Source organism: Schistocerca serialis, chromosome 2 (assembly GCF_023864345.2).
Source record: "Schistocerca serialis cubense isolate TAMUIC-IGC-003099 chromosome 2, iqSchSeri2.2, whole genome shotgun sequence".
NCBI classification, from domain to species: domain Eukaryota; kingdom Metazoa; phylum Arthropoda; class Insecta; order Orthoptera; family Acrididae; genus Schistocerca; species Schistocerca serialis.
This window is the reverse complement of record NC_064639.1, coordinates 303,821,751-303,829,835: the sequence shown is the minus strand read 5'-3', so window position 1 is coordinate 303,829,835 and position 8,085 is coordinate 303,821,751.

The window sequence follows — 8,085 nt, the reverse complement described above, 5'->3', positions numbered from 1 at the left end:
CGGATACTTCGGACATTACTGTCAAACAAGGACAGTTGCCAAAGATGGTGGAGAAGTATGAAGATGCGCAGTCACAACTCGAATTGTTTGAAGATGCAAAGAGTCATACTGAGGACAGAGAAACTTTCGAAAATATGGTCTTCGAGGTTTCGAAAAAAACTGAGAGCGATTCAGATGAATCAGACAAACGCAGTTGACAAAGTTTCGTCAGATGCTGGGTCTGACTCGTGTGTATCAAAACGTAGCATCAAGCTGCCCACCATAAAACTGCCATCATTTAACGGTGATGTAATGCAATTCCGGCATTTTCACGACACATTTGTGAGTCTCGCCGTAAACAATGAGGAACTAGGGGACATTGCAAAGTACCATCATTTGCTGAGTTCATAAACAGGTGAAGTACACAATTTAATTGCCCATCTCCCTGTGACTAATACTAACTTTAAGGTGGCCTTTGATCTGGTCTGTAATAGATACAATAATCCTCGACTGATTGCATCAGCATAATTAAAGAACCTGCTGACGCTACCGGCAATGACAAAGCCATGTTCCAGTGAACTTTGTGCACTGCTAAACGAGGCTTTAAGCAATGAGCTGATGGCATTGCAGCTAGATGTCTCTTTGCAAGACATAATTACGTCACAGGTCATTACAGAAATAGTTGAACATTCTATAAGAACCGAGTTTGAAGCCTGTCTGAGTTTGAGTAGCTTTCCAAAATTTAAAGAAACTTGTGCCTTTCTCGAGAATAAATGCAAATCTTTAGAAGTAGCTAAGACTATAAAACCACAACATCACAGCATAACTGATAGTAAACATCATAATGCGCCCAACACCAAGCAAATTGGGCATTCGAAACAGACATACGTTGCTATAGGTACTGCATGTGTCATGTGCTACGAGCCTCACGCGCTGCACGAGCCACGTGTAGTAAACGCAAGGCTGTTGTCATGCGCAACAAGTTGTGCTACAACTGTCTGAAGAATGATCATAGGGCCTCTCAATGCAACTCCATTACCTGTCGTACCTGTGGTAAACGATACCACACGTTATTACATGCAGAATCACAACGGACACAAGATGCACCACGGAAGGAGTGTACAGGTGACATGCAACACCAACACAATGGCAAACATCAGTCAACTACATCGAGCTATTGTTCATTGAAGATCGGTCCAGGCAAACGACAGCGATAATAAGGTAAGGTTGCAAGAAAACAATGGAAAATGGTAGACTTGTCGTGCTCCATTAGATTCTGGGTCGCAGTCGTGCTTCATATCGGAAACATGTGCACAACGCCTCAGACTTCAAAGGTGGCACGGCAGAGCACAGATTCAAGTAATAAGTGTAACCCGCTCAGTAACAATCCGTCCGCCCCAGTAGCTGAGTGGTCAGCGTGACGGATTGCCGTCCTCTGGGCCCGGGTTCGATTCCCGGCTGGGTCGGAGATTTTCTCCGCTCAGGGACTGGGTGTTGTGTTGTGTTCATCATCATTTCATCCCCATCCGGCGTGCAGGTCGCCCAATGTGGCGCCGAATGTAATAAGACCTGCGATATGGCGGCCGGACCTGCCCCGCGAGGGGCCTCCCGGCCAATGACGCCAAACGCTCATCATCATCATCACCAGTAACAATCCAACGTGTCTCTATACTAGAGGGCTCCTGTGTAAGCGACTTTATGTTATCTGTTGAACGCTTAGATTTGCCAAAGATAACTGACACCTTGCCTGAACAAAAAATTGATCCCAGTACATGGCCCTTGCCAACTATACAAGTCGCTGATCCAGAGTTTTGGTCACCTGCAAAGATCGATCTGTTGCTAGGAGCAGAATTTTGTCCATACATTCACAAATGAAGGACTATCTCCTTAGGAACTGATTATCCAGTGCTTCAAGAGACAGAACTAGGTTGGGTCATATCTGGTCAGTATCAAACGGTAGAGGGCAACATTTCGTCACGGCGGCCGGTCGTGTCGTGCTTTGTAAATACGAACACTGATGTTCAATCACTCTTGAAGAAATTCTGGGAGACAGAAGAATTAAATCGTGAAGTAATGACGAAATAAGAGGAACAATGTCAAGCACACTTCGTACAACACACAGCGAAAGATTCCACAGGCAGATTCGTTGTCCATCTTCCGTTTCGCGAAGAGCCAAGTTTGCAGCGAAGCTCTTAGACTGAACAGAAACTGGCGAGACACCCAAAGCTTAAAGAAAGCTACACACAGTTTATGAGGGAATATGCAGACCCAGGACGTATGGAACCAGTAGCTACACCTGCTGCTATTTCATACTACATGCGACACCATGCAGTTCTTAAGGAAGCCAGCACGACTACCAAAACATGAGTAGTTTTTGATTGTTCGGCAAAAACGAGCTTTAATTTGTTGCTAAACAGTTTGTTGATGGCGGACCAACGATTCAAAAACATTTGTGATCCATAATATTACGCTTCCGCGTGTACCGTATTGGCTTCACAGCTGACATAGAGAAGATGTATCGGCAAGTTCTGGTAGTGGATGAAGATCGCGCCTATCAACGAATACTGTGGAGTGACATCAGTTAAGACAGTCACGTACGGAATGGCCTGTGCACCTTTTCTTGTGGTACAATGTCTGTTACAATTAGCTCATGAAGAAAGCAGATGTAACAGGGAAGCAAACGTTCTTGCTAATGACTCCATGTGGACGATTGTATCTCAGATTGCGATACAGTAGAGACTGCAATCAAAGTCCAGCAAGATCTCAAGAAGCTTTGGAAAAAAAGTAGTTTCTCATTACGGAAGTGGTCCACTAACAGTGTGGAATTCCTCGAAAATATCCCCTCAGGGTTAAGAGAGACACAAGTACCCTTACGGCTTGATAACGACGAGGACATTAAAACCTAAGGTTTACTTTTCCAAATTGTGAATAATATCAAGCCAGCACTTAAGATCTACAGCTTCACAAAACGCATTGTACTGGCTGTCACGTCATCCATTTTCGATCCTCTGGGATTAATCAGTCCCAATGTTATCACATTCAAAATCTTTTTGCAACGTCTGTGGCAGCTTCAGTTAACATGGGACGAGCCCTTGCCTCAAGAGTTGAATCGCATGTGGCAGATATTATACAGAGAGGTTCGCATGATAGATAATATTAGTGTTGCTCGTAAAGTCATTACAGAAAGAAAACTTGTCAGTATTCAACTGCACGGATTCTGGGTTGCTTCAGAGAAGGCCTATGGCTGGTGAATATATGCAAGATCAACTAATCATCATGGAATAACATGTGTCAAATTGTTAAGCTCCAAAATACGAGTATCTCCACTGAAAAAGTTATCCTTACATCGCCTGGAGCTCTATGGTGCTCTTCTGCTGTCGCGACTACTACAGCATGTTGTTCGCTCGCTGGGTATAGACATAGAACGAACTTATTTGTTGACTGACTCATCTATCACACTGGCATGGCTAGCGTCTACGCCCACGCGGTGGAAGACATTTGTGGGGAACGGTGTCGCTGAGATACAGGAAAACACAGCAGCCACGGTGTGGAACTACGTATCTACAATGGAAAACTCTGCTGATTTGACTTCGCGAGGAGTGTTTCCTGCAGACGTGCAAGAAAACAGTCTGTGATAGGAAGGACCAGCTTGGCTTAAGGAAGACATCACTCCACGGCCTGTGATAGACACCTCTAGCGATTCTGGAGCCCAGGAGCTGCTAAAGTCCTCTGTCACATGAGCAGAGCAGTTCAAGACGGTATCATCTGTCGATTCTCAAAGTTGTCACGATTACAGCTGATACTGGCATACTGTCTTAGATTCATTAATAACTGCAAAGGAAATGAAAGTAACTGCTGAATTATCTCGCAATGAACTGCAGGACGCTTTGCTACAGTGTGTTAGGATAGCACAAGAAGATAGATAGACAACGGAAATCTACCAGTGGAAGACCATAAAGCTAGTGGTTAAAAATAGCAAGCTCAAATCACTGCAAGCTATCGTTGGTGACATGAGACTTCTACGGGTTGGAGGCAGACTACGAAATGCTGATCTGTCATATGAGGAGAAGCATCAACTCGTACTGCCACCTAACCATCATCTCCCACAACTAATAGTGGAAAGTGAACATCGTCGTCTTTCCTACGCAGGATGTCAACTGTTGCTTACGCCTCTCAGAAAGCAATATTGGATACCTAACGGACGAAATTCAATCCGGCATGTTCTGCATCAGGGCTTGACTTGTCAGTGGTTGAAGGCTAATACTGCACAACAGCTTTTGGGAGACCTGCCATGCCCAGGTGTAGAAGGTGTGAGGCCTTTCTTCAATTGTGGGATTGATTACACAGGACCGTTCTATGTGAAAACAGGCTCGCGGAGATCCAAATTAAAGAACAAGTGCTACGTTGCCCAGTTGGTGTGTTTGGCTGGCTACACGAACAGTGCATTTGGAGGCAGTTGGCTAGATGACGACTGAAGCATTCCTGTCGGCGCTCAGAAGATTTGTTTCATGGCGGAGTAGGTGCCAAAACCTGTAGAGCGACAATGGGAAAAACTTCGTTGGAGCTAGTCGGGAACTTCGCGAGTTACAAGCTGCTGTGAACAGTCATTATCAGCAGGCACAGGTGAAAAGCTTTATGCGCGAAGAAGGCATCGACTGGCACTTCATTCCCCCTGCGTCACCACAATTTGGCGGAATATGGGAAGCTGGAGACAAGTCCTTCACGGACCATTTGTGGCGAACCATTCGAACCATATGTCCAACTTTCGAAGAGTTGACAAGCCCGGCTTGCCAGATTGAGGCTTGCTTGAATTCTCGTCCTCTCACGCCACTGTCTTGCGACCCTACTGATCCCCAAGCCCTCAATCCAGGTAATTTCCTGATTGGAACCGCAATCACCAGCATCCCTCAGCCAGATCTAGGTACAGCCGACATGAGCTTGCTCACAAGGTGGCAACTACTGCAGCAAGGCTTTCAGATCTTTTGGCGGCGCTGGTCAGCTGACTACCTGCGTCATCTGCAGCAGCGGGCCAAATGGATGGTCCCTAGTAGGAATGTGCAACCTGATACATTGGTCATAGTAAGAGAAGAAGCTGGCCGTCACTGAAGGAGTACACCCTGGGAGCGACGGAACGGTGCGAGTGCCCACTATTCGCACACCGCAAGAAGTTTTCAAGAGACAAATCTGCAAGCTATGTCCTTTACCGAGTGACGTGATTCAAAAGTGAACAGTGTACTCGTGTTTTTTATATGTGTGTTTTTCTTCTTTTGTCTTGTATGCAGCAGACTCAGTGTATTTCGCCATTTTTCATGTTTAAATGCATACTTGTTTATGTGATTGTGATTTCCAGATACCAGTTACAAACTCTATGGACAGAATACCCGATTGAAGGACGCAATGTTGTGTGTATTTACTTGTGTTATTTTCTATGATTTTAGTAGGACTTGTGTTTCTTGTATTATACTGGAAAGAAAGTAATATTTGAAACTTCCTGGCAGATTAAAACTGTGTGCCCGACCGAGACTCGAACTCGGGACCTTTGCCTTTCGCGGGCAAGTGCTCTACCAACCGAAGCACGACTCACGCCCGGTACTCGCAGCTTTATTTCTGCCAGTACCTCGTCTCCCACCTTCCAAACTTTACAGAAGCTCCTGAGTTCGAGTCTCGGTCGGGCACACAATTTTAATCTGCCAGGAAGTTTCATATCAGCGCACACTCCGCTGCAGAGTGAAAATCTCATTCTGGAAAGTAATATTTGTTTGGCGGCCGGTATGTTCGGTCGTTACATTTGAATGAGCCTCTGGACAGTGCTGCCCTCGCTGGAGGTATTTGAACATGAGGGACAGTGGTCAGTGGGCCACCCCTCCAAGGGCACCTAACGTGACACTCGCCGCGGCGAGGGAGAGACTTGACAGTGGCGAATGGGCCGTCGGTCGGACAGTTGTCCTTAGCTCGTGACCGAGAGGGCCATGTAAACGGCAAAGATGTATATTTTGGTTGTGAACTTACCTATGAATAATAAGTGATCATCTCAACTCTCGTGTTTCGTTATAATTTGAATAGATTCGAACCATTTACAGTCTTCAATTCATGGTCCTCCGGTACATTTACGTTTTCGTCTGCGGACGCTAACAAAAGTTGTAGAGCATCATGTAAAACTCAGATTTTCTCTCTCTTTTTTTTTTTTTTTTTTTTTTTTTTTTTTTTTTTTTTTTTTTTTTTGACGAGTACTCGCTAACGAGGATCCACCAGGATGAAGGGCTGAAAGTCGATCGCACCGCTGCGGACGTCTCCTTGTTACACAAGGGCACCGCGGACCGTCGCAGAAGATTAAGAAGCGACAGAGAGAAGGCGGGGTCCGCACTTGGAGGCGGCTTACCGTCCATGCAGTGGAGGCAGCTGCACGAATACAGAAGAGAGAAGAGCAGAGAGCGGTGGCGCGTGTTTACTCGTCGGAGTGTCGCAGTCCCCCCTTGCCATCCGCAGCGGAGACGGCGCCGGACGAAAACACTGCCGCGTCCCTGCTCGCTGATACCGGGAACCTTGTTTACGAGTCTGGGTGTTCGTAAACGGCGTCTCAAGCCCCTTCGTTTGCACTACTACGCCGAACGAAATAACAAGGAGCGAACTAATCTGCTCCAAAACATTCGAAGCTGAACTCATTATCAAGAATGTTGGACGTTTACTTGCAATTAACGATGCCATTAAGCTCAACAACACATCAGTTCTGTAGCTGATCTTGATTTGTTTGAATGAAACACTCTCCAGACACTTACTGCCGCGTACAAATTTATATCCGAAGTCCTTTTTCAAGAGTCACCCCTCACTCTCTCCGTTATGTCACTATTTCTTTTTCCAGTGGTTTGTGACTACTGCGTCCGTCATGGTTTATTTTGCGTATAAAGCAGCAGAATGCTTCCCTTCGAGCAGTGCGATATCCCCAGTTTTTATGTTACGCTTATCGCTAATTTCTGCAACTTCGCATTACTTTCGTCTTTCTTTGGCTTAGCCCCAACCCATACTGAGCTCAGTTAGATCGTTAACTCCCTTCATAAATTCCTATAATTCTTCTTCACATTCACTGCTATTTATAAAAATTGTAATGGAGTCCAGAATAAATGTTCACTCTGCGCTGATATGAAACATACTGACAGATAAAAGCTGCGTGCCGGACCGGGACTCGAAACTCGGACCTTTCCCTTCGCGGGCAAGTGCTCTACCGACTGTGCTATGCAAACACGACTCACACGCAGCCTTTACAGTCTGATTTGTTTTCCTGCGAAACTTCGTAGAGCACACCAGCCGGCCGAAGTGGCCGTGCGGTTAAAGGCGCTGCAGTCTGGAACCGCAAGACCGCTACGGTCGCAGGTTCGAATCCTGCCTCGGGCATGGATGTTTGTGATGTCCTTAGGTTAGTTAGGTTTAACTAGTTCTAAGTTCTAGGGGACTAATGACCTTAGCAGTTGAGTCCCATAGTGCTCAGAGCCATTTGAACCATTTGAATCAGCCAGCACATCACTCCTTGTAGAGGCACGGTGAAAATCATGCGCGCAGACGACATAGATTCAATAGCAGTTATTACATGAACTGCTACGTTCTTTTATATAAACGAAGAACTGTGTTATAACACATATAAGATATGTTAACATGGTAGATGAGAGGACAGCGTGCTCTGAAAATGAACGATGCACTGAAACAATCCATAGTGAGCTGTCACTTAAAAGTGGGACAATAGGTCGAAATCGCGATCGAGGCAAGTAAATACGAGAAGTGCCCAGTAAGTAATGCAACACATTTTTTTCTGAAAGCCGGCTGGTTTTATTCAGGTTTCCTACACACAGTATTATTCCCCACTGTTTTTCCAATGTAATCACCGTGCCATGCGGCGACCTTACGCCACCTTACTGGGAGGGCCTATATTTCCGCGTGGTACCACTCTACTAGTCGACGTCGGAGCCAATGTCTTGCTGCATCCCTTCCCATCACCACCTACTGCTTCCTGCGGAATGCTCAGATCATTGAGCCAAACAGATGGAAGTCGGAAGGCGTTCAATAAATAATGCAACAGGTTTTTTTCTCGGCCGATTTCGGTTGAAAAAATGTGGA